Source organism: Stylophora pistillata, chromosome 9 (genome assembly GCF_964205215.1).
Source record: "Stylophora pistillata chromosome 9, jaStyPist1.2, whole genome shotgun sequence".
Taxonomy (NCBI): Eukaryota; Metazoa; Cnidaria; class Anthozoa; order Scleractinia; family Pocilloporidae; genus Stylophora; species Stylophora pistillata.
Genome location: NC_142527.1, coordinates 8,419,808 through 8,444,749, shown reverse-complemented (window position 1 = coordinate 8,444,749; position 24,942 = coordinate 8,419,808). Strand labels below are relative to the sequence as shown.

Here is a 24,942-nt window from a genome sequence, read left to right as displayed (position 1 = left end):
TAGTCAAATCTATCTCAACGGGTCCTCCCCATATAGTCTTCTAATACCAACTCTTCACACATACTGAGGTACCCCGGGTAAACTCATACACTTGACTAGATCGTCGATACTGTCCATGTTCACTGTTTTCAATGGATTTTTACAAATATCCTCTTACCCGTGGATTGAGAAATTGGAACAACTTATGTGGTGTTTAAAGAACGGAGCTAAAGCCAGGAAGCTTTTTTTTTTTTTTTTATTTTCGGATGCAAGACTTCCTAGAATTATTTTTTTGAACCACGTGCTTCAGTTTGCTAAAACAGAAGCTGCAACACACGCGCACACACAACAAAAAAACGGAAAAAGCGGATTCATCCCGCTGGTTCTGTCGTTATAGCAAGCTTCGATATCATCGCCATCGTCCATTAGAAAGTATTTTCTGAACATTAGTTATTCACCACAACTGTAGCGTACATAGCCAGAATTTGAGGAAATATTTCCTAAGCTGAAAACCTTCTTAATTTGGGAAAAGCAGGTCTAGAGTCGAGTTGATTGCACGATTGAACAAATGCGTATCAAAACAGATCAGACAATAATGTTGAATTTATTCAAAAACGCGCGACATAATGGTAAATCACGATTGAATACTCCCAAAAGTTTATTTGGCAGTTTCTATATTAATGATCATGTTAGCGTCCTATGATGCTAAATAACCAGAAGTTACTCAGCCTCTTTATAAATGAAAGTCCCTGTGGATTTCTTTTAACTGAAGTTTATATCCAGTTTCTCAACGAATCAACTTGACTTACACACACGCGATTAGATGAGGTGCTATAAACAGTAATACCAATCCAAGCGAATTCAATAAATGGCTGATGGAACCAATAAACGGGTGAGTAACGCCTGTGCTGTTTCATTTATAGTTTCATTCTTCCTTATTACCGCAGCCTTTAAACGTCTTCAAGCAGATCACGCTGGTTTAAACAGATGCGAAATTAAAAACAAAGATTCAAGGGAATTACTTAAGCAGCAAGCTTCCGGCCAAATTAGCCCATTGCGGCAATCATTTCTTAACTTGTATTTTGTAATGTTTTATCATTATCCAGTGGAGACCTTTATTTAAATGTTACGATAGAAAACACAAAATTGTGGACACCATGAAGGCCAAACGTTTGTGTTAATGATCAGTGAGGTACTCCTATCCGGACTTTGAAACTATTCCTTTAGGATACGGTCATTACCATGAGTCCCTCGCCTCGTGCTAAAATTTTCACCAGGTTAAACGGAGTAAAGAACGTAACATGGTAACAACAGAAGCAGCCGATTGAAGCTGGTTTTTCGGTTGCTGTGCGTTGTCAATGTCGTTGTCTTTTGTTTTCCAAAATTAACTCGCATAATACCTAGAAATAAATCCAGGTACTATTGCCACATCGAAAAAAAGAAAACCAACCAAACAAACAAACAGACAAACAACCCAAAAAAAAAACAACTTCCGTCAGCTCTGTTCCTTAAACACTTTATAAAATTTCGATTTCAACCTCACTGACCATTTTCGACCGCATCTACAGTGAATTGGAATCTACGGGATATTATGAGGACCGCTGTCTGCACTTTTTTGCTGTTTGCTTTTGGTGTTACTACTACCACTGAAAATCGAGTCACTGATGGTAGGCACATTTCTTCCTAAACATTTTATCAAACTTTAAATTCATGGATGTTAAATATAAACTGAAAGCCAGCAAACATGTACAGTGTAGGTATATTTTTTCCGCGGGGATTCTGCTCCAACTGTTTCAGTGCTTTCCTTTGAAAGCTTTTTATACATTTGCCTCACACTCTCTCTACTATTATTAATACAGGTAAAACCAGCGCAGAGTTAATTAGGCGATAATGTTAAAATTATAGAGCGAGAGAGATCATGGTTTATCAAGTGATAAAGTTCTCAAAAAAAATCTAATTTGGTATTTATCTATATTTATGATCATGAAATGCAAACACCTCACAATATATATATCAAACAACCCACCCTCTTTATAACTAAAGTTATCTGTGGATTTCTTTTCACTGAAGTTTGTACCAGTTTTCTTGACGAATATAAACAGACTTATCAGCGCGTGATTGGATAAAGTGCTCTATAGAGTAGCATAAATTAAAGTAAATTCAATAAGTGGCTCAGGGAACCAATTGCAATGAACGGGCGAGTAATTACAAAGCCTGTGCTGTTTGATTTATGCTTACTTTGGCTCCATCCTTGGATATTACGTCGTAAACCTATCGAAGACCACATCGATTTAAATGGATACGAAACTTAAAAAAGAAAAAGCTGCTTGGGGAACTTCTTTGAGTATCATAGCCTATCTATCGTTCCTGTCGAGTGCATTAAACAAAAGACCAAAATCAAAGCAAGGGAACCAATAAAGGGGCGAGGAATGCCTGTGCTGTTTCATTTACTTTTAAAATAGCACCATTCTTCGTTATTACAGCTTAAACGTACCTACGATTTTTATTTGATTATTAAAGGATACGAAACTTACAGCAAAACAGTTGCTTAGAAAATTATTTGAGGGTAATCGCCTATCCATTTTCCAAATGCGTACGCGGACAAAAGCTTGCGAAATTTTTTTTTTACCAAAAGAAAAACAAAATTTCAGTTCAACCAAAATAGTACATTGAAGCATAAAAATTTTAATTATTTCTTCATCTAAAGCGTCTCAACCCTCTCTAGTGGAGACTGTTTCTAAGTGTTACGATAGAGAGCACAAATGCTCGAAATCGTTCAGGCAAAACTTAAGTGTTTATGGTTAGGGAGATACTCCTCCTATCCGAACTTAAAGAATAACTTTTCCTATGACATAATGTTCATTATTATAACTTATGACTGCTAAGAGGACAGTTCAGTTAGAACTCCGTCACATGCAGGACGACTGGTACAGCCGGCAAGCGGACACCATCCAGGGTTACGCTGATATAAAGGACATAAAGAACTTCTATATCGCCGTCAAGGTCGTCTACGATACCACCACATCCAGTTCACCCCCTCTTCAAAGCGCAGATGGGAAGACACTGATATCAGACGAAGGGAAGATCCTTGAGCGATGGGCATAACACTTCCACATTGCCCTTAACCGCACCTCGAACATCAACTAGGAAGCCATCGATCGTCTCCCGCAAGTCCCAATCAACAACGCACTGGCTGACCCATCCACAGAGGCAGGGGTCGCAAAAGCAATCAAACGACTCTCCAGGGGGCAAGGCACCTGGCGCTGACTCCATTCCTGCGGAGATCTACGCTGCTGGCGGCCCAACGCTAATCGAGTGCCTCACCAGCTTCTTCGCCACCATATGGACTCAGGGAAAGCTGCCACAGGAGCTCAAAGACGCCTCCATCATCCACCTCTATAAACGCAAAGGGTCCAGGAACTCCTGCGATAACCACCGCGGCATTTCCCTGCTCTCCATCGCTGGGAAGATTCTAGCTCGCGTCATGCTGAACCGCCTCAATGCACACCTAGAGCACGATGTGCTTCCTGAGAGTCAGTGCGGATTCCACGCAGGCCGAGGCACGGCCGACACGATCTTCGCAGCCCACTAACAACAAGAGAAGTTCCAGGAGCACAATGTTGGTCTCTATACCACCTTCGTGGATATCACTAAAGCCTTTGACAACGTCTGCCGCGACGAGTTGTGCAAGACCATGGCCAAGTTTGGATGCCCCACCAGGTTCATTGAAATGGTCCGGCAGGTCCATGACGGCATGTATGCTAGAGTGCAGGATGACCGCAAGTGTTCAAAGCCCTTTCCTTTCACCAACGGCGTGAAGCAGGGCTGCGTACTGGCTCCACCCCTCTTCAGCATGGTGTTCTCGGCAATGCTATCGGAAGCCTTCCGTGACGTAGACGTAGGTGTCAGATTCCGATACCGTACTGATGGCAGCCTCTTCAACCTCCGGAGACTACAGGCCAAGACCAAAGTATGAGTGGACACAGCCCGTGACTTCCTCTTTGCTGATGACTGCGCGCTCAACGCTAGCACAGAGTCAGATATTCAGGAAAGAGTGGACGTGTTCGCACAAGCCTGTGACGACTTTGTTCTCACCATCTCCACCGCGAAGACCGAGGTCATGCACCAGCCAGCACCTGCAACGGCCTACACCGAGCCTACTATCACCGTCAACGGTCAGAGACTCGCTGTAGCAGACAAGTTCGTCTATCTCAGTAGCACTCTGTCGCGCGCTGTCAACATCGACGCGGAGGTGGCCTACCGAATAGCCAGAGCCAGTGCTGCTTTAGGCAGACTGAAAGACAAAGTCTGAGAGCGCCGGGGCCTTTAAGCTCGAAACCAAACTGTCTGTGCACAGGGCGGTTGTTCTCCCAATCCTGCTCTACGCATACGAGACATGGACTGTCTACAGCCGGCACGCCAAACAACTCAACGCCTTCCACATGAGATGCCTAAGGACCTTCCTTCGCATCAGGTGGCAGGACAAAGTACCAGACACTGTAGTTCCCCAGCGTAATGAGTCAGAGAGCATCCACGCCATTCCTCTGCGCTGTCAGCTCCGGTGGGCAGGCCACGTCCGACGAATGGACGACAGCCGACTCCCAAAAAGACTGCTCTTTGGTGAACTTACAGCAGGACAGTGTCTACTCGGTCGGCCAAAAAAACGATACAAAGACTCTCTGAAAAAGTCTCTTAAGTGCTGTGACATTTCCTGCTCCACGTGGGAAGCGATTGCTGAAGACAATCCTGCATGGCGCTCGCTTGTGAGAGCGGGAGTGCTGGCATTCAAGGTCAACTGCGTCCGTAAGAAAGATCAGAGTCGACACAAGAAGAACACAGGCCGCTTTTAGAGCTGTATGCTGATTGTCCGCCCCAATCTACTGATTGACCAAATATAATCGATTGCGACGTGCCCAAAGGTAGAATTTTCGGCAAGTGGCCAGGCGTATCAGCGAATGGGCTCTCATCAAAATTTCCGTCACAATTATGTCTAATTGTTCCCTGGAAACTTGAATTGTAGATTTATGTAAATTCAAGCTATCGTGCAGGCTTTTCTGTATTTTGAATATTTCCATCGTCTGAGACTGCGATTCTTATCGGCGGCTAAGAGTTCCCTAAGTCAGTTGTCGCTCCCGACTCCTCTGAAATAGGATTCCATAGAACACTTTTACAACTTTTTTACCTGATCCCTAACATTTTAGACTTTTATATCATTATTTTCATAGCTCATTTCGTCCAATATTCGTTTCGCATTTATTTTGTTATTCTTTTTTGTGCGCGTAAGCTCCTTAGCTCCAGCCTAACTTATTATATTTTTTGGCATTCATAACTATCCTACAAAGCAGAACAGTAGGTCATCGTTATTGAGAGCATTACAAATTTTGAGAAAAAGACTTTTAAGTTTCTTTTACATTGAGCAACACATTTTGACGAGGTCCATATATATAGGAATGCCAGAGACGTACAAACGTTCTGTCGTTACGCAAGAGTATTTTATCTGCGGTCATAATTGTTTAGAAATTTTGTCCTGTTACTTGATAGAAAATAGGTATCTGATGTAATTTTATCGTTTAAAGTTTTTAATTAAAATTGCATTTGTGATATGTTTTTCTGATTTCCGAAGTGATCTCATTTTTGAAATTCGTTTTGTTCACCCAATCCCTGTTGTACCATGGTAGGTATGCAAGTCTTTCTTGTGTCCGAGGGTTTTTTTTTAGTTCCCTTTTTGTATGGCTACTTTTAATGATTGAATGAAACGTAGTTGTCATTTTAAAATAAACAAATATATATATATATATATACTTTTTTTCCTCCCTTTTATTTTTTCTTCTTAATCTCTCGGCTTTTCAACCAGAAGGCTCGACCTGCTTCAAGTATGATTTCCACACGGAAAAAGCTGACTGGGAGGAAGCCAAGGGAAACTGTGCCAGAAACAGTAGTTCACTTGTCTCTATGGAAACCGAAAAAGAATGGCACTTTGTTAGGAACTTGACCAAGAATGAAAAAAAAAACACGCTGGTTCATTGGTTTATTTGAAAGTGCTAACAGTTCTGATACGTGGTACTGGTTGAGTGAAAGCAAAGCATGGGTTAACGAGGGTTCTAATGAAACATGGCGTTGGAAAGGAGGAGAACCAAACAATCATAACACAGAAAAATGCGTGGAGATGATGCAAAATGGAGAGTACAACAACATACACTGTAAAAAAGATTCGTATGATGACGATCCGGGATATATATGCGAAAAGCAAGTGAGTAAGTCGATGATCATGCCTATCTATGTCAATTAACGTTACAAATCACAGTAAGACGAAAAGTTGTAAACAATCTCTGATTTCGAAGCAAGTAACTCTCATTCATATTTTCTCCTCAGATTGTTCCATTGTTTCATTGAAAGCAGATATTTTCATTGAGGAAGCTACAGAACCTGCGTCAACCCGCCAGCTATTAGAAACAAAGACAACAGCCACCTCACGCAGAACTCAAACGACTAATACAAAAACTGAAGATCGGAATGAGATGCATTCAGAAGGTGGGATTAGCTTTGTTGAAAGTTTATTATTTAATATATCCCTAATGTACCGCTCGCTTCTTGTCAGATGTCACACTGCAACCCCTCCCTCCCCAGCCCCCCACCTCCAGAATATAAATGAAAAAAGAACAAGAAAAGGGGGATAGGAAGGGGACGATGGGTCAAAATCATGACAGCCACCCTTTCCTGCTCCATTTCTCATTGGTTTTGGCTGAATAATCCTTAGATACCACATGATCGTTCTTACTGTCATTAGAACTGTTATGCTTAGAATTGTTCTTATAATGATCATTAATATTATTTTTGTCAATGCTATTATCGTTATTATAATTACTATTATCACTATCACTGTGTGATTCTTCTAAGTCACTTGATGACATTCTGGTCTGCTGTCACGACTACTTTGATAAGCGTATGCGTCCTATGCTTCTTCTTGCACTAAAAAGGAAAAAAATTCCAAGAACGATAAACATTTTAATAAGCGTGTTTTGATGTGCAGAGTTCGGATTTAGGAGAGTCCAACAAATTATGAACAATATTTCGAGCGTTTTACTGGGCTATTCTGCACGCACAATAAGAGAAAAAAAATGACGAGAAGTCCCTTTACCCTCACTGGAAAGGAACTTCCTTTATGTAAAACATTGGGGGTAGGACCATTCTTCGACCATTTTACATTTCGAAGGTACGAAAACGGCTAAAAATCTCGACACCATTCTTTTCTTAATTTCGATGACAATTCGTTAGGAAAGGCATTAGAAATAGCCTCGCAGTAATACACCTGTACGTTGCGATGGGCATAAATTTCGATACCTCTGTTATACATGTTGTGCGATGATACTGCAGCAATATCCGATCGAATGCTTTAGCTCCTTGTCTGCCAATAGAGACCACTATTAAAAAACATGATGATAATTTTCAATATTATGATTACTATATGAGCATCAGTTGTCCTCGAAATTAGAAAAGTCCGGAAAAGATCTATTTTGATGACCTCGTGATAGTGGGTGATGAATTTACATTCAATCCAGACAGCTCATTAGAATCTCTCCTTCCAACTTTTCTACAACTTCCTTGAACCTTTCAGCGGGAAAATAGCATTCTTGTTTATAAGTTTACATATTACCTGAGACTTTCTTGGCGAGACTTACTTCAACAGTTTTGGCTAAGGCTGAGACTTTTATATCGAATTGAGTACAATATCTCATGAAAGCATAACTGATAAGTATCATTTCTGATGGAATGGAAGTATTTTGAAATAATACCATTCCGGTTTGGAACTGAATCGAGCGATGGTGAGAGATTTACTACAGGCAAGTATGATTTCAGCAGTTAATAAAGTGAACCGTGATATGTTTACTTCTTTAAAGAAACTCCGCGTTTCGCTAAGTTTGATTAACTTTATATGTCTGTATCGAGTACATCTGCGTACCATTCATTTATTAATCTACGTATTTTTGTGGGATGGGAACCAAATCAAAGCTCAACTTGTACCACACTCACTGTCCATATCATACTAACACGAGTCGCTTGGATGTTGGAGGGATATTTGAGCATGTCAAGAGAAATATTTGTTTGGTGAAATGGAAAAATGGCGTTGTGCGGTATTTTAGTAATCCTAATGCTAATACCTTCCGATAAATTATTACAGATCTGATGGAATTAGTAAAGTATATGTTCCCTCTTGTTGGAAATTATCGTCTGCTGTAACTAATAATGTTGAATATATAATGCATTTCTATTTTCATATAGACCACAAAGGTAATTTCAAAAATGTATACAATGGTTCCAGTTACATATTCCACCAGCTCAACAATGTGACACCTTTTTAATCCTGGTCCGGAAGCAGAAGACAGTGCAAGCAGGCTGAATATGACCTTGTCTCTATTGAAATCTATGGAGAATGGAGCTTTTTAAACCAAACTATCCAGGCTTTTGAAACAGGGGAATACTTAATCATCAATATTATTATTGAGATGCAATGAATATATGAAGTTCATATATTTTGAACTGCGTACAGGCCTGATTTTTTTCAGGTCTGATTTTCGCTATTGCATAAATAGCGCTATCTACTGCGAGGATCGCACATCATACGTATCTAATACCGCAGTTCAAAATATATGAACTTCATATATTCATTGCATCTTAATAATAATATTGATGATGATGAAAAGGATTAGATTGTAAGTAGGATTTTAATTGAAATCGGAAATACTCTTAGGTCGTTTTTACTTTTAACTTCTAAATATTATTATTACTATTATTATTATTATCATGAATATTGTTATTACTATTATTATTATTGTTATTACTACTATATATTTATTAATTTACTTATTAATTTTTTTAATATTTTCTTTCTCTAATTGACAAACCGGCACATTCCGATTGAAATCGGGAGTCTCTTTACAGCGATGACCATGAATGCTAAAGAAGGCATAATCACCCCCTTTTTTCTTTAAATACGTGTTACATAAGCGTTATTTGATCGGAAGACACCAAAACCAAAAATTTACGTTGAGTATTTTTGTTTTTTTGTTTTTTTTGTAAAAATAGAAGCACTCCATTAGCCCTTTGCACCTTGTCCATCTTAGCCTCCTTGTTCATATCAGCTTAATGTTAACTACGTTTCGAATGCTGCAATTTATTTTTTAAAGCTACTTTGAAAACGGGATTTGAAAATATATTTTTTTTACTATGCTACAAGGAATTTAGAGAGTGCGAAGACTAAATTGAACAGTGACGCGTAGGGTCGTTTCCACGCACGCGACCATATCATACTGTGCAAATATACAGCGACAATCAAAATAAATCAAGTTTTAGGAATATTTATCCTATAACTTTGGCGTAGAAGTCAGTTAAAAGAGTACTGAATGATGAAATCGTAAACGGTTGTAACACTGCAATTTGTAACATCTTAACTGCTACAATATTCTTATTATACAATTCCTTTTCAGTGTCATGACCGAACTCTAAGACTTGTCCGTTATCAGTTCAACAGACGATTCCAAAAAACCAGTAAGGTTTGATAAAACACCTTGATAGAAACGACCTTATATGGAGATTCAATTCGTACAATGTTAAGTTCATACCGAAATGAAGGAAGATAAAATAAAGGAATAAGGGTACTATTTGTTGGCATATTTTTAAGCATATAAGTAAAATGAATCAAGGAATTCAACAGGTTTGTGGATGGTTCTGAATGCAAGGATTTCTTACATTTATTTTCTCGTATACTACTTTGTGTCAGAGTCGACTCGTGTACCACAAACACCGGTTACTACCCGTTTCAGAGAATCACTAACGAAAGCGACAAAACCCTCCACCCGGCCAAGAGTTGCAACAACTTTTACACCGCAAAACCGACCTACATCAAGTCAACCAACACAAGGTACAGCGTGGCCATCTTAACGTCGTTTATGTTTATATCATCAATGGCTGTATGCCTCTATATTAGATTTATTGAACAATCGACAATTGATGAACTGATTAATTGTTTGATTGACCTGTTCACTTATCGATTCATTTATTCATTCCTTTCATTTATCTAAAAATTGAAAGTCTCATTACAATTTTGGTCATGGAACTTCGGTTGAAACAACTAGGGTTCGATTGATTTTTATCTTTGGTGGCGTAGGAGTGAAATAAATCGGGTTATATAACCGTGACGTACGTTGGTGATTCTAAAAGTAGGGATTTCTGCAAATGATTTTCTGTATTGCTTTATGTCAGGGTTGACTCGTGAACCACAAACACCGCTCACATTTCGTTTTAAAGAATTAACAACAAGGGTGACAAAACCCTCCACTCAACCAAGAGGTGCAACAATTTCAACACTACAAAACCAACCTACATCAAATCGACCGACGCAAGGTACAATGTGACCATGTTAACGTTTTCTATGTGTACATGATAAATGTCTACATGCCTCTGTATTAGCTAAATTGAACGATGCATTGATCGAATGATTACTTGTTTGATTGACCTTTTCACTTATCAATTCATTGATTCATTTTTCTTCATGAAACTCCATTTAAAACAAATAGGTTCGATTTATTTTTATTTTGGTAGCGTATAAGTGAATTAAATCGAGTTGTATAAGAATGAGATACGTGGGTGATTCTGAGCCTAAGGATTGCTGCAAATGATTTTGTCTGGTTGCTTTCCGTTAGAGTCAACCCGTGAGCCACGAGCACTAGAAACTACTACTCGTTTTAAAGAATCAATGGTGTCGAAAACTTATACATTATCAACAAAAGGAAATAATTTTACACTGGAAAAGCGAGCCACATTTAAACTCCCAACTCAAGGTACAATGTTATCGTCTTAGCCTCTTCTACGTCAGTATGATAATCGTCTACATGCTACCAGCTGTATTTATCCATATCTTAATTCATTTAATTTACTATGTGATTGCCATAGAGTTTTACTTTTGTTTCTTTACTTCGAATGTATCGCTGTTGACGAAGAATAAAATCCAACCATAAAATAATGTTTTCTTTACTTAACACCAAAGCAACGTTATCATGAATTGCAATTTCGTACTTCCCAAAAACTTTGTTATAAGTGTGCAACTTCTCTTTAGAGTGACATTATGAGGTGTGCCTTACGTTCCATCTAATACCATCTTCCATGAGTTCCCCAGGGAAACAGAGGAGATCGATTTTCGCTATTGAATAACAAAGCTTAAGATCTTGACGAAAATGTCTCGGGCAGGGAGGCGTAGAAATGTAACACATGAGTTTATAGATAATTTGAGCCTCTAATACTCCAAAGATCGATCACAAGAGTTAATAAACTGAAAAGTGACATTCAATTTTTCCACATTCCTTAGTTTTCGTTTTAGTCTCCACTCAAGCTTTTTCAGTTCAATCAGCCTTCGATCGCCTCATAGGAAAGCAATAAAATAACCATTTTCATCTTTCTTCTTCAGGAACTACTTTTGAGAATACCGTTCGTAAATCTTCAAGGCAAATTTTTTTATTCGGCAAAATAAATTTGGTCTTGATCATCATAGTGCTACTGGCCGTTTTTATCTTAGTGATTGCAGTCGTATTCGGAATATTGTTTTGTCGACGACACCTGGGTCATAAAAACAAAGGCAAGTCACTTGCAACATTTACATCTTCATTTTTGTTTGTTTATTTGTTTGTTGTTTGCTTGATTCGAGCTTCTATAATATCTCCAGTTTTTTAATCAATTTCAGCGAGTATGGTAAACATGGGAATAAAAACTTAAGATATTTGGCTAAAACGTTGTTGAGAAATTATAAAATATATTTAAGCTAAGGGGGAGCCATTCACCCTACTCCCAATGTTACCTTTGGAGATCCTATCCCTTTAAATATTGGAAGGGGAGGGGGCTTTAGATTGGAGGGCTGGTTGTATCTTATCTTGGCTTGCTACTAACATCCATTTTCTTCCTCTTCTTTTTTTTTTCCGATGGCAATGACAATAATGGTGTGCTTTATCGTGACAAACGGCAAGTAGTATACAGTACAATACTTTAGCTTTAATCTATTGTACTCCGTTACCTGATTTTAATGAACTCATCACATCTTATTTATCCAGATTTTGAACAAGGAAAGACAAGCGGCCTATAAATCAATTATCCGCAAAACTTAACTTTCCGTGAGAAACATTTTGAGTAATAGCAAAACATATCCCATTTGGCTCTGGATTGAATGGCACAAACAAAATATTTTCAGATATACATGGTGATGACGGTACTTATATAATGATAATTGCAATATTTTTTCCCTTTCAAACCTCATTTTCTGCCCAGCCATCATTACCTTTTCTCAATGGAAGTTTTACTGTTATTGGATTTAATGTATCTTATTTGCTTCAAAGTATTCATCTAACTCATATCATAAAAAGTACGTTACTTTTTTTTCCTGAAAATATCCGTTCGAGTACATAGTACGACGCTACACGTAAACAAGCGGGCAAACATATAAGTTATATGAACATATCCTTGCATAGCGTAATCCTACTGAAACCGTCTTTCCGCTTGATGAGAGATAAAATCATTTTGCCTTACAGATCACCTTCAGATCACCTTCACGATCGGGTTACTTGCACCTACGAGGTGCCTCCGAACTCCGAAGTGCAATCTATTGATCCTGTGCATGTTCAACAAACACAGAACTCCACCGAGCTCACTGTACACTTAACACTTTCACAAAAGGAATCTGGGTTGGCCACATACGAGACAGGGAGCGACTGCAAAAAAGAGAGCGAATATGATGACATGAATGAGACTAATGGAATGTCGTGGTCAGGAAGCAAAGGATGTTCAGAAATTCAGGAACAAGAACGAGAAAAAGCGATGACGATTGGTGGTAAGAAAGGAATAGAGCAGCCACCCACTTTTTGCAGCGAAAAAGAAGAAAAGAAGGATAATGTTTACGCTGTTGTTCATAAAGAAAGAAAAAACAAGGTCAATTCTGAAGCAAGTGCTCTCAAAACATCTCCAGGCCGCCCTCAGGAAGGAGCAAGTGGGTCACCTGTGAACAAGGCGACAGGTGTCGATTGTACTGGTCATTCGTCACATGAAACTGATTTAGGGCTCGACAACATCGCAAAGGCTGCAGAGAGTGAGACACCTCAAACTGGCGGGAGCAATGAATACTTGTACGCAGCTGTTGACATGACAACGAAGAAGAAAAAGCCACCACAGGTATTTCATCTAACAGATTCCGACAATTTTTTTTTTTTTTTTATGTTGTTGTTGTTTTTTTTTTGCTTTGTTTTGTTTTGTTTTGTTTTTAAGATGACCCGTTTCGTCTCCAGCGCTGTCTAGTTTAAGGAAAAAAGTTCTTATTCATTCATCTCTTCGATTAAAAACTTTTTTCGATGAACACGGAACACGGCAGCTGGACTTGTTTTTGAGTATCTAGAGGGTCCTATAAAAACTGCATATTGTATATCAAAACTAACAGACAAACCAACAAAAAACAAACAAACAAACAAACATTATTATTATTATTATTATTATTATTATTATTATTCGTGCATTACCTACTATGTTGCTAATGTTATTCAGTGTCGCAGGTTTCACTAATTGCTTATACGATATAATTATATTTCTTCGTTTATTGTCTGATCTAGATGCCCCCTCCCTACCGTGGACTTGTGTATGCAGATCTGGCCCATACCCGAGAAAACAGTGCAAAGCTTGTTCAAGAGCAGTCCCAAACAGTATACGCCCAAATTGATCACGTCAAGACAGCAGGCGTGAAGATATCGCAGCAGAATCAGGAGGAAGCAAAAGAAGGGGAGCATAGGTGAGCTCTGCCCGTTTACAATCCTAGAAATAATTTAGAGATAAAAAATATAAAAACTCAGTCAAAACTCTAAGAAAATAATTAGAATTCGCAGAAACTTTCATCGAAACAGTTGTCAGCAATCATTTGCTTTGTCATTACTAACTTGATGGAAGTAACTTCCATAGATTGTAGCAGAATGATTGTATCAATATCAACTGTTGTGTACCAGAATACTTAGCATGTTTCACTTTAACTTACATAGAAAACCGAATAAAATCAATAATACTTATCGGCGATAAGTTTGTGCGGCCGATGGGTTAAAAAACGGGGGCTCTGTGCATGGGTGTACTAAGGAAAACATTTCAATGGGTTAACGAACTTTGTACGTAGTGTGTATGCAAGAGGAAAGCTTTTACCATATGAAATCTCTTGCATGGTAAAGTATAAAATTTGAAATATCATTGCTTTTTTTAACAAATAAGTAATCAATTCGTGAGGTCTGATGACATTAAATTTAACTGCAGCGTAAAATTGTAAAACCCGTTTTAACGTTTATCTTTTTGGTTTGGCCTACCAAAGAAACACACAAAAAAAGAAACAACAACCAATGACTAAATAAACGATAAACAATCGAGTTCTTGTGATAAGAATCCATCCCACTCTTTCTATAAATGGTGAGATACCAACGGTAATTGTTTATAGTCCTTTTATGGATGAATAAACCCGAGCCTGACTCGGTTTACCCATCGGTGGCAATGATGACGATTCTTGGTCACCAGTTCGGCCCATAGACAGATTTGTCTGTACCATTTCCTTTTCGGACACACATTTCCATTTTTCCCACTGTGACAGACAAAGTTAAACAGCACCTCTCCGTTTTTCGGCCTCCATACACACCTTTTGCCCCTTTTCTTTGACCTAGTTAACTGTTTGAGGGTTCAGTGGCCCGATTAATCATTATTTGTAAAGCGGTAACAAAATTAACTGTTGGGCGTAGAAATTGAAAAATTGTAAACGTTAGTCATAAGAATTTAAAGCATGAAGTCTTTCTGTTAATCCAAAGGACAGAAGAGTAAAAGAAATTAACTGATAGTTGTAAAACAGTCAAAATTTGCTTTATGTAATACCGACAGGAACAGTCTCTAAAGGGATAATTTCATTTTACTAGACGCTTTGCTGTGAAACGCCGCTGAGTATTTTTACAATTTGTGCAGTATTTTGACCAGCCCGTAAGCCGAGTAAAAATACAAACAAAGAGTAAAAATGTTCAGCGATACTTCACAACAAAGCGTCTAATTAACAACTATTCCACGAGCGCGCGTTGGATATGAGATGATAGATAGCCAACAAGCACGCGTGGAATAATTGTTTTATTAAAATCGTTAGATCAAGTTATTAAATTTTCTTAAATTTTTAGCTCCCTTTTAATTTTAACCTGACGCGTACGCTTACCATATTGTAGATTATGGTGTATTGGCTCATATACCATAATGGCTAACCCAATAAAAAGTATTGAACTGCATTATCCAATGATTCAGTTTTTAATAATGAAATTTATGTCATCCAACACGCCCAAGTGTTATTTCAGTGAGGGTGAATTTCGCGGATATAACTGAAATACAAATATCGAGTGAAATTTGTGCTCGTCTCGCACGCTATTTGTTCTCTACCAAGCACAGTTGGATAATAAATATATCCTATTAGACGTTTTGTTGTGAGTATCGCTGAGTATTTTTACGAGTTGTGCCGTATTTTGACTCGCCCTACGGGCTGGTCAAAATAGAAATAACGAGTAAAAATACTCAGCGATACTACACAACAAAACGTCTAACAAGTCATTTATTATCCAACACGCCAAACGGGCGAATTTCGCGGATATTTATTTACGGGGAGTGCGTGACAGAAGTATGCGAAGCGGAACGGAATTGACGTGTTGTTGTGTTGCAGTTTCTATTTTCTTCATTAAATGAAGTAGTTTTCTGGTCGTCAAGCTGTTTTTCTTCGTTCGATTCATGTAATGAACTTGGATCTATATTTGCCAGCCCTTCTGACTCTTCGTCGTCGGAAATATGACTCAAATTCTCCGCCATTTGTTTTTTTTTTTCGTAACAACCATCCAATTCTTCGCTTGCGCGATGCGAGAAAACCTGTTTAACCGGTACTCTACAATAGAGGAGTACAAATACCGCGTGATATTTGTACTCGTCTATGTCGTTATTTGTACTCGTCTAGGTGTAGTTGGATAATAATAAGAAACATTTTGTATTAACATGACTATTTTAGCATTTACCCTCACTCTAAGTGATTTATTTTCTTCTTTCTCATTACTGCGTAGAAAACAAAACAATAGGTCGCTTTGAGCGAAGAGTCAGCTTTCAGCGACAGTCTTTCTCTGGATGGGGGAAAGACCTTTTTCTCTTAAATGCTCTTTTTTAGTATCATCAAGCATAAAATAGCTTCAGAATGTTGAATTAAGGCGTCAACAATGGGTGGCAGATGCAAATTTCGCAAATAATTGAGTTCGCTCTTTGTGTATTGTTGGGTGGAATTTTCGTAAATGTGTATATCATGTTGACCGGTTGTACCAGAAGCTCAACCGAACCACATATTCCTATATTTCCATACTCCTGTACTCTATTTCAGTTAGTTTGAATAAAAATATAATGGGGAAGAGGTTGGAATTTTGCACTGAGCCGAGTGTCATGGAAGTGTTAGGAATCTATTTATTAAATGTAAATTATTTTTTGTATTCTCTTAGGATCAGTGTAGTTCGTGATTATTTGTATCTGTTACGTAATTTTTATTCTTCACTTGTGTAAACTGTTGTGTAATTAACCTTTATTGTGTGTATCAAATAGTTTTCTTCATTCTTTTCGGGCACCTTGCGTCCATGTGTATTTAAGGATTTGGGTGGTTTGGTACGGTGTGGTTTTGTTTTTGAGAGAAGGTCACCGGCGGTGAAGGTTTGAAAGTTACCAAGACTCGTTCGGATCAGAGCACGTTTTAATCACTGAAGAGTCATTCAGCAAAACCGTTCCTTTACACGACAAAAGATCCATTTGTCGGGGAGCACATGTGTGCCGAGAAGCTGGCCGAAGAAATTAAAGCGCAGAACTTGAAGGAAAAGGAGAAGATTATCTTCTGTTAGACAGTAAGCCAGTGAAGACAACTGAGTCAAGAAAGATCTGAGCGAAGACCGAATTACGTGAGGTTGGAAACTTCTACGTTTAGCTGGGTTAAACGTGAGTTCGGTTTGTGAATTGTGAATTTGGTTTGTCAGTCGTTTGTTGGTGGAGCGTGGTGATTTGGGGACAAGATAAGAACACGGGCGTAAGGTGAAACCCAACCGAACTGAACTAAAAAAAAAAAACATTTTTTTTATCATAATAGTAATAATCTTGTAAATAGTTTTAGTGTACTGTAGTTTAAGTTAGCGTATTCCTGTAAATTAATTAGATCATTGTATTATCGTTATTGTTAGTCGCTTTATTGTTGTAATTAGCATAATAAATATCTCTAGGCCTACGTTTAGTTGTATTGTGGCGTGTGTTCTCGGGCTCGTTTATGTTCTGTGTTTTGTTTGCGTTAGGGGGCACCCACCTTTGTGGCGCGGATTCGTCACACCGAGAACAAAAGTTGCATATTTACGGTCATCGCGATAAAGGCAAAGTAGGTGTCAACCTGAAAAAATAATTTGGAGTGTAATAAAAATATCTAAATTTTCGCTTGGTTTCGAAAAATCAATGTGGTTTTCAACAGCTTTTAGACAGACAAATGGGCAAAGTTTGTAAGAAATCGATTTTTTGAGCTGAAATGAAGCCAACTGCTTTCAGAGAGACTGCAGAGAGTCAGCTGTTAAGTACCATGTTTACCGGTGCAATTATATCCATATTTGGTTCTATGTAGTACACGGATGGCAAAGAGTAAGGCAAAACATAATTTAACCATTTTGACTTCTTCATATCTTCTACCAGATGATAAATCTTTAAGGGCGAATTTTCAACAAAAATACCAAAGTGCTTTTCATACCAAAGTGGGGCAGGAAGTTTCTTTAACAAAACTTTAAATCAAGGCTCATGCCAATCATTGTCGACATTAAACTTCACTGACAAAGTTCATCCAAAGCGACTTTTCAAACCAAGTTCATTGCAATGTGTGGCTTCCCAGCTCCTCGGTGACTAGTACATCTCAATCAAGCTTTTAAAGTAATTGACGACAATCTTGTTAAATGCAAATCTAAAGTTTTTCATTTAAACTGGCAACTTTGATTTAGTCCCCGAGTATTTACTCCCGAAAATTACGAAAAAATGTATTACTTTAACAGAAATAACATCAGCATCACTAAAGCTAGTCTCCGTCGCAGCCGTTTTGTTTGGATGTCACGCAACGCTCCCCCAAAAGAACGGCTGCTGACAACCGAACTACATTCCTTTCTCATTGTCCTTGCGGTTTGGTCGCGGTCTGATGAACAGACCAATCACATACCAGAAAATCCGAATGACGTAAGTTTTCACGCGAAAATGTGGATGTTGGGAGAAACACAGAAGAAATTTGTCGATGAGAGCTCGAAATGTTTTATATGTTCATCGTTGTGCCCTGGTAAAGATAGAGTATATATTTTTGAGAAAACTTCTCACAATTTCGTTGAAATGATAGAATTTACGCTCAACATAGACGTCAACTGCTACGCCAACGACACGAACGCTAGATTGTTTGAGCGGTTAAAGTTTCGGCGAGCAACTGCGAAAATAGAAGAAGCTAAGAACTGAACTGAAACTCTTTATTCGCACTATTTCAAGAGGTTACTACAGATTATAAAAGTCGGAATATATAAGAAACAGTAAATTACATCAATAATCAAAAGGAAATACAAGACGCCTTTCAATCTAGGCCAAGGGCTAAACGCTTGCTTCGACCTACAGATAGAGATCAGGAGGAAAAAAGCGCGTGCTTGCCGTCAACAAACCGGGCGAAGCTTCAAGAAAAATGCAATTTAGGTCGGCCAACGTCTCCTACACTACTTGTACTTCTTCATTTGCCAGTCCGCTGCTAGCTGGAGCGAACCCGATTAGTTATGTTCGTGGCTTCTTATCACCGGTACAGGAAATCGGCCCGAATTATCGAGTGTTTCCGCACGTTGGTACAACGCAACAACAATAACAATAATATGACCACTTTCATCGGTAACATGGTCAAACACGAGCAGGAGTGCTTGATATATTAATGATCTCCCGGATCCTGTAGGCAACTTAACAAAAACATCTTCTTTCTCGACTAAAACTTTTTTAATTGCAAGCTTCTGGTGAGCTTTAAGCTCGAAAATTTGAACTTTGACGACGCTTTGCGAGAAGCTCCTTCAAGCACCGCCCTTTGTCTTGTGTTTTCCACACGATGATCGCAATGAAAAACGATATCTGATTGGACGAGTCTCAAAAGGTTAGTCTGGCGCGAAAAGGTTCCTGAAAATGGAACCCGAGCTGTGATTGGCCAGTTCGGAGAAAGGAATGTAGTTCGGTTGTCAGCAGCCGTTCTTTTGGGGGAGCGTTGCGTGACATCCAAACAAAACGGCTGCGAGGGAGACTACACTAAAGCTTCCACACAGAAAATATTCTCATTTTTATTGTCACTCCATAGTTGAACGCAACTTTCATTTCAATTTAACAAAAGACTGTTTATACGAATAAAAAATGCAAAAGAAACTTTACTTAGCCTAAAAAATCAACAAAGTTAGTACTGATAAGGCTATTAAGGAAGTTGTGGGAAAAGAAGAGAAAAATTCACAAGATTTGTTTTCTAAAATGAGAACCAGTTGTTTTACGCTGTGATCAAAGTGGAAAGCGAAGCTTACATTTGATACGCTATTGACTTTTTAAAAAAATGAGTGAAACAAAGAGAATATAAACTGATATTCTTTTATTCTCCTACTTTTACGCAAATAATTTATTTGTTCAACCATAAACAATGTAGAGAGTATTCAGGGTGGAAACTTTGTACATAATTATTTTTTACGTCAGATTCATATTTTAAATATTTCTGCCACTAGAATGAATATTATGAAATGATGCTATGGTAATTTGGTAAAGCCTGGCTCACATATAATCGTAAACGATCACAGACGATGGCAGGGGATCGCACGATCGCTGAAACCACTCAACCGAAGATCGCGAATCGCATGTTCACATATGATCGCAGCCATCTGTGACAACTGATTCCATGGTTTACCATTCAGGGGCAATACATTGTAACTTCAGTCAACCAACATAAACACAAAGGACGCTCAACTTTTAATAGGTGTTAACATTCTGCTTCTGTTGTCTTTACTTACACCGAGAATCGCTGCCAGATCAAGGAAGAAACGTCGCTTCTTGGTGCAGAAAGTCTTAAGAAGTAGAGAATTATTTGCTAAAGCGATTGAATAAACAATCGTATTTTCTGATTTCTTCCATAAAGTATTTCGTGTCAATTTCCCCCCTACCATCTAGTCAAAACACACGCACTTGTCAAAGTTGATAAACAACTGGCTGTCATGGTATCATGCCGCTTGCATAGCAGTATTGGACATATTCCAATTGCATGATCGCAGAACTTTGTTCACATATGATCACACTTGATCGCAGACGATTGCAACCGATCGCAGGAATAAAACATGGTTCTATTCCTGCTATCGCCTGCGATCGCGATTGCACTTGATTGCACACGATCGCATAGCTGTTAACATATAATCGTAAACGATCGTTGGCGATCGATTGCGATCGCCTGCGATCGTGTGCGATCATATGTGAACCAGGCTTAACTCAATCAAATCAGGGACCTAGACCCAACAATGGCTTTGAGGTAAACACCAGGCTGTTGCCAACTTCCTTTCAATTGTATTTTTGATGAACGAATCATTGGCAGCTACAAAGCTATGAAATTGAAATAGAATCTTGAACTGAAAAAGGATTAGACTGAATCGTGACAGGCGAGAATAATGTCATGAGTGACTATTAAAAACCGTAACTTAGAAGGAAATCATCTCCTCCAAGTTGGTTTACAATTGTGACAATGTTACAAGCTTGTTACACGTGCATGCGTTTGGTGTTGACAGTCTTGTCTTAGTGCGAGTTGGACAAAATTACCTGTTTACAAGTGCAGTGTTGAAGTACTTTGCACTCTCATCATTCTGCGATTTGCAAACAACTTCGTTTTCATGCTTAAGCACATTGTGGGAAACACGTGTTTGGTGGAAATCGCGTTTTCCTGTATATTATACTCCCCTTGTGTTAACTGGAACCACATACATCAAGAGTGTTGCTGGTAAGTATGTTGTTTATTACAGTCTGGATATAACCTTGTTTCAATTGAGAGTCGCGAGAAATGGAACTTCCTGAAAAAATGACCATCGGGACAATGACAACCGCTGAATACTTTATAGGCTTGAGGAAAGATACAACTGGAGTTTGGAGATGGTTAAGCGATAACAGCACAGTGGACGTATCCAAAAAAGGAGAGTGGCCTTGGGCAACGTGACAGCCTAGCAAAGATGAGGGTCGTGATAACTGTGCGTAGATGTATAGAAATTACAGCGGCCAAGGGGGGTATAATTATGTGGCTGTGTCGCCGAAATAACTGGAGCAGGACTCATAAGTGAATGTAAAGATGGAGGAGGTAATAGTCCTTCGTCTATTCAGATCAAACGAGTCTGAGAATAAGAATAGGGAAATCGTATTATAGTCCACTACTTCTCTTAGCAATTATACATGTATCATATATATATTTTACTCATTTAAGATATTAAAGAGAGACATGAAGAGAACTTCGCGCTAATATACAAGGGTTATCGTAAGAGATATGGGCTCTATAATAATGTCGGCTGCTCTGCACACAACGAATACGCAGGGTTCATATGTGAATGTAAATTTGGGGAGGTATAAAAACCTCAATTCACATTCCACGAGACTGAGAATAACAATACAAGCAGGTCCACCATATTACGGCCCAGTCCTTCTCGGTTGTACTCAGGATGATACCTGACAAAAAAAAAAAAAAAAAAAAAAAAAAAAAAAAAAAAAACATAGTGTGAAAGTTAGATATAACAGTCATTTTGGATCTTAGTATTGGGCCAATAAGGACTTATTGTTATAAAATTTTCTGAATTATTTTAATATATCATTTTCTTTATTTCTGTATTGGCATTTATGTTTTCCACTATCAAAATACTATTAAATCGCATCTAAACTGCATTTTCCGAGCTACGTTTACAGGGCAGGGAGACAAACGAAACAAGCAAAAGTTGGAGTAAAATGGCTGCAGGCCTTTACCTACAGCCGTGTTTTAACCAAGTTACGATAAATTGAATTAGAAGAAATTGTTGCAAATTGTGACAAAGAGAACAGTGACTACTGCCCAGTGAAGGAGAGGGTAAATTAATCGCCAAAGAAAACAGACAAATGAAATCATTTTGCAGCCCCACCCAAGGAAAATGCAGCAAAGGAAAATCAAATACACCTCCAATAATGAGGTAATTTAACTGTGGCCTCTGCTAACAGCCCATGAACATTACTACTCACAATCACATTGAACTCATGTAAGAATCTTATGCAATCAAACGGCGATCAAATATTAAAATAACAAGGCAGCGACCTTTACGAACAGCCCAGATACACTGGAACATCGCGATGAACAATCTGCTACAAAACACTCGATAATAATATGTACAAGATGGAGGGTATATACTACATTCAATGAGACAATCACGAGACTGTTGCCCCTGCTAACAGCCCACTTATATAACCAGAACATGTATAATCATCGTAAAATTATTTAATTTTTTTTACAAAATAACAGTAGATACTAATTGCAAAGTACTAAGATACCAGATAGTAGTGGCGCCACCCCAAATCAATCCTTACCATCCCAGTAATTACATTGACTATATAGCTCTAGAGATAGGACTGATCACCCCTGTCAATCAGTCAATAATGTCTCTAATGCCGACGACACAACTATGTATGCATGAGACGTCTCGCCCATGGTTCTCGAATTTGTAGTGAATAATGGTCTTGAGCGGTTATCATCGTGGTTTCGAGAGAATCATCTGGTGATCAACAACACAAAGACGAGAGCAGTACCCATTGGTCCCTGTAAGTACAGTTACGACCTGGCCATACATAGCTCTGTCATTGAGACACTGCCATCTATCAAAATACTTGGCCTTGAACTTGATAGCATGGTGTCTTTCAAGGATCACATTACTAAACAGCTTCAAAAGGTATACGCTAAAAGTGGCGCTCTTAGGACAATCAGGCGTTTTGTCCCTGACAATGTTATGATAAGCCTCTATAAAACTTTCATTTTCCCTCCTTTTGAATACTGCTGCCCCCTCTTTCTTGGATTGGGGAAAGTGCAAGCGAATCGGCTAGAGGATGCCAACTATTATATTCTTAGATCACTGCTAGGTTATCTCAAGTCTACCCTTTATGATGAATTGCTGCGAATCTTGAATATGGAAACGTTAGACCAGAGAAGAAAACAACAATCCCTTATTCTGTTATATAAATGTTTGCATAACGACGCTCCCAAATACATCCGAGATTTTTTTAGTTTTAGGGAAACTATGTACAACCTGAGAGGAACCGGCATTAATTTGTTCGCACCTAAATTTAATTTAAAGTTTATAAAAAAAAAATCCTTCACTTATATATGTGCGCAGCTGTGGAATGGATTACCTACAAGTGTAAAACTGGCCAATAATATCAACCTTTTTAAGAAGCTATTGAGAACTTTGAAACTTTAGCCGCTTCTCAATTTTATATTTGTATTTAAGTGACTCTCGATTTCATTGTGCAAACTTAATCTTTAATTTTAATTTTAAATTATTTAAACTACTGCCTCACCATTTTATACCTGTATTTAAGCGACTTTGAATTTTACTGCACAAACTTAAATTTTAATATTAATTGTTAGTTATTCTAATTCCTAATCAATTAGTTTTTGACAGTATTTATTAGGTGTTTTAGATTCTTAATCTTAGAGGCACGTACGTATTTAGAACGAGCTCTATGAGCTCCTTGACGCTACGTGGGTAAATAAAGTATTGATTGATTGAGTGTTAATTAATATTATATAAAATGCATGTCAAATATTTAAGATCATGAAGTTAAGTGCGTGCATACCAGAGAGATAAGCGACTGATCACCCCTGTAAATCAGCCAGTTTCCCCTATTTTGATGTATGATTGCCAAATTAAATTAATGTTGATCAACTAAATTAGGTAGACAACGAAGGAATCCTGATATATTTAGTAAATGCATTGGATTGCCATCGCGCCAGAGTGCGAATTTGAGAATCAGACAATCCCCTGTCTGCAGCATAAGAGGCAGCACCGATACGAAAACTATGACCTTTATATCGTGCCGAGTCAAGACCACAAGACTTTAGAGCCCACGAAAGCTGTTCAGCAAATAAATTACGCTCCGACGAAGGGCTAATGCTCGAAACGTCTGCTTTTGTAATCGTTACGGTGGCCAATTTACCATTTCAACTTTTTTGATATATCCAAATGAATCAATCAATCTGCTGTGTTCACAATCTTGTATATTTGTCACAAAAGCCTGCTCCCATTCCTGTGAGTAATTCCACATCTGATCAGTTAACCATAACTTTTAAAATATTATTATTTTTTTAAATGGTTGCAAAAACGTGTCAAATTTGTACAATAAATGAAAAGAAAGTTAGAAATTTGTTTCTATTTTATGACACTTTGTACGACTTGAAAACATAACGGATTGAAAATTGAGTGTATTGAATATTAAAAACCTTTCCTTGAAATCACTTATAATGGCGTAAAAAGAAAAATAGTAATTGAAAACATTTTTCTACAACTGCATTTAACATTAACATTTGAAATTGGAGCAAATGTCATCTTTAATTATTTTAATTACCAGGGGCATACGCGCATTTCAAATTTTGTGGTACACTTCCTTTCAAAAAATTCTGCCCTCCCCAAAGTATATTTTTTGTGACCCTGTCTTGAAAACCTAACATATTTTAATTAGACTGATACTAATGGTTACATTTTCAGCTGATACCCTTAAAACTTCGAGATACATTCACACGAAAAGCCAGTCAATCCTTTTGAAATACATTGTATGGACAGATACATGTAGTCAAAAAGAAATTCAACA

General features: G+C 38.2%; 1 protein-coding gene and 1 pseudogene across 3 annotated transcripts in view; both read left to right on the top strand.

Moving 5' to 3' along the window:
- The window catches only part of LOC111347662 (uncharacterized), an 85,313-nt gene that overhangs the window by 43,896 nt on the left and 16,475 nt on the right, over window positions 1-24,942 (top strand). The gene's annotated exons all lie outside the window — the stretch shown is intronic.
- LOC148723073 (uncharacterized) lies at window positions 726-14,340 on the top strand (annotated as a pseudogene). Its single transcript, XR_015991944.1, has 9 exons — window positions 726-1,646; window positions 5,834-6,233; window positions 6,352-6,510; window positions 9,758-9,898; window positions 10,240-10,380; window positions 10,680-10,817; window positions 11,441-11,608; window positions 12,563-13,188; window positions 13,620-14,340. The product of XR_015991944.1 is annotated as an uncharacterized LOC148723073 (transcript).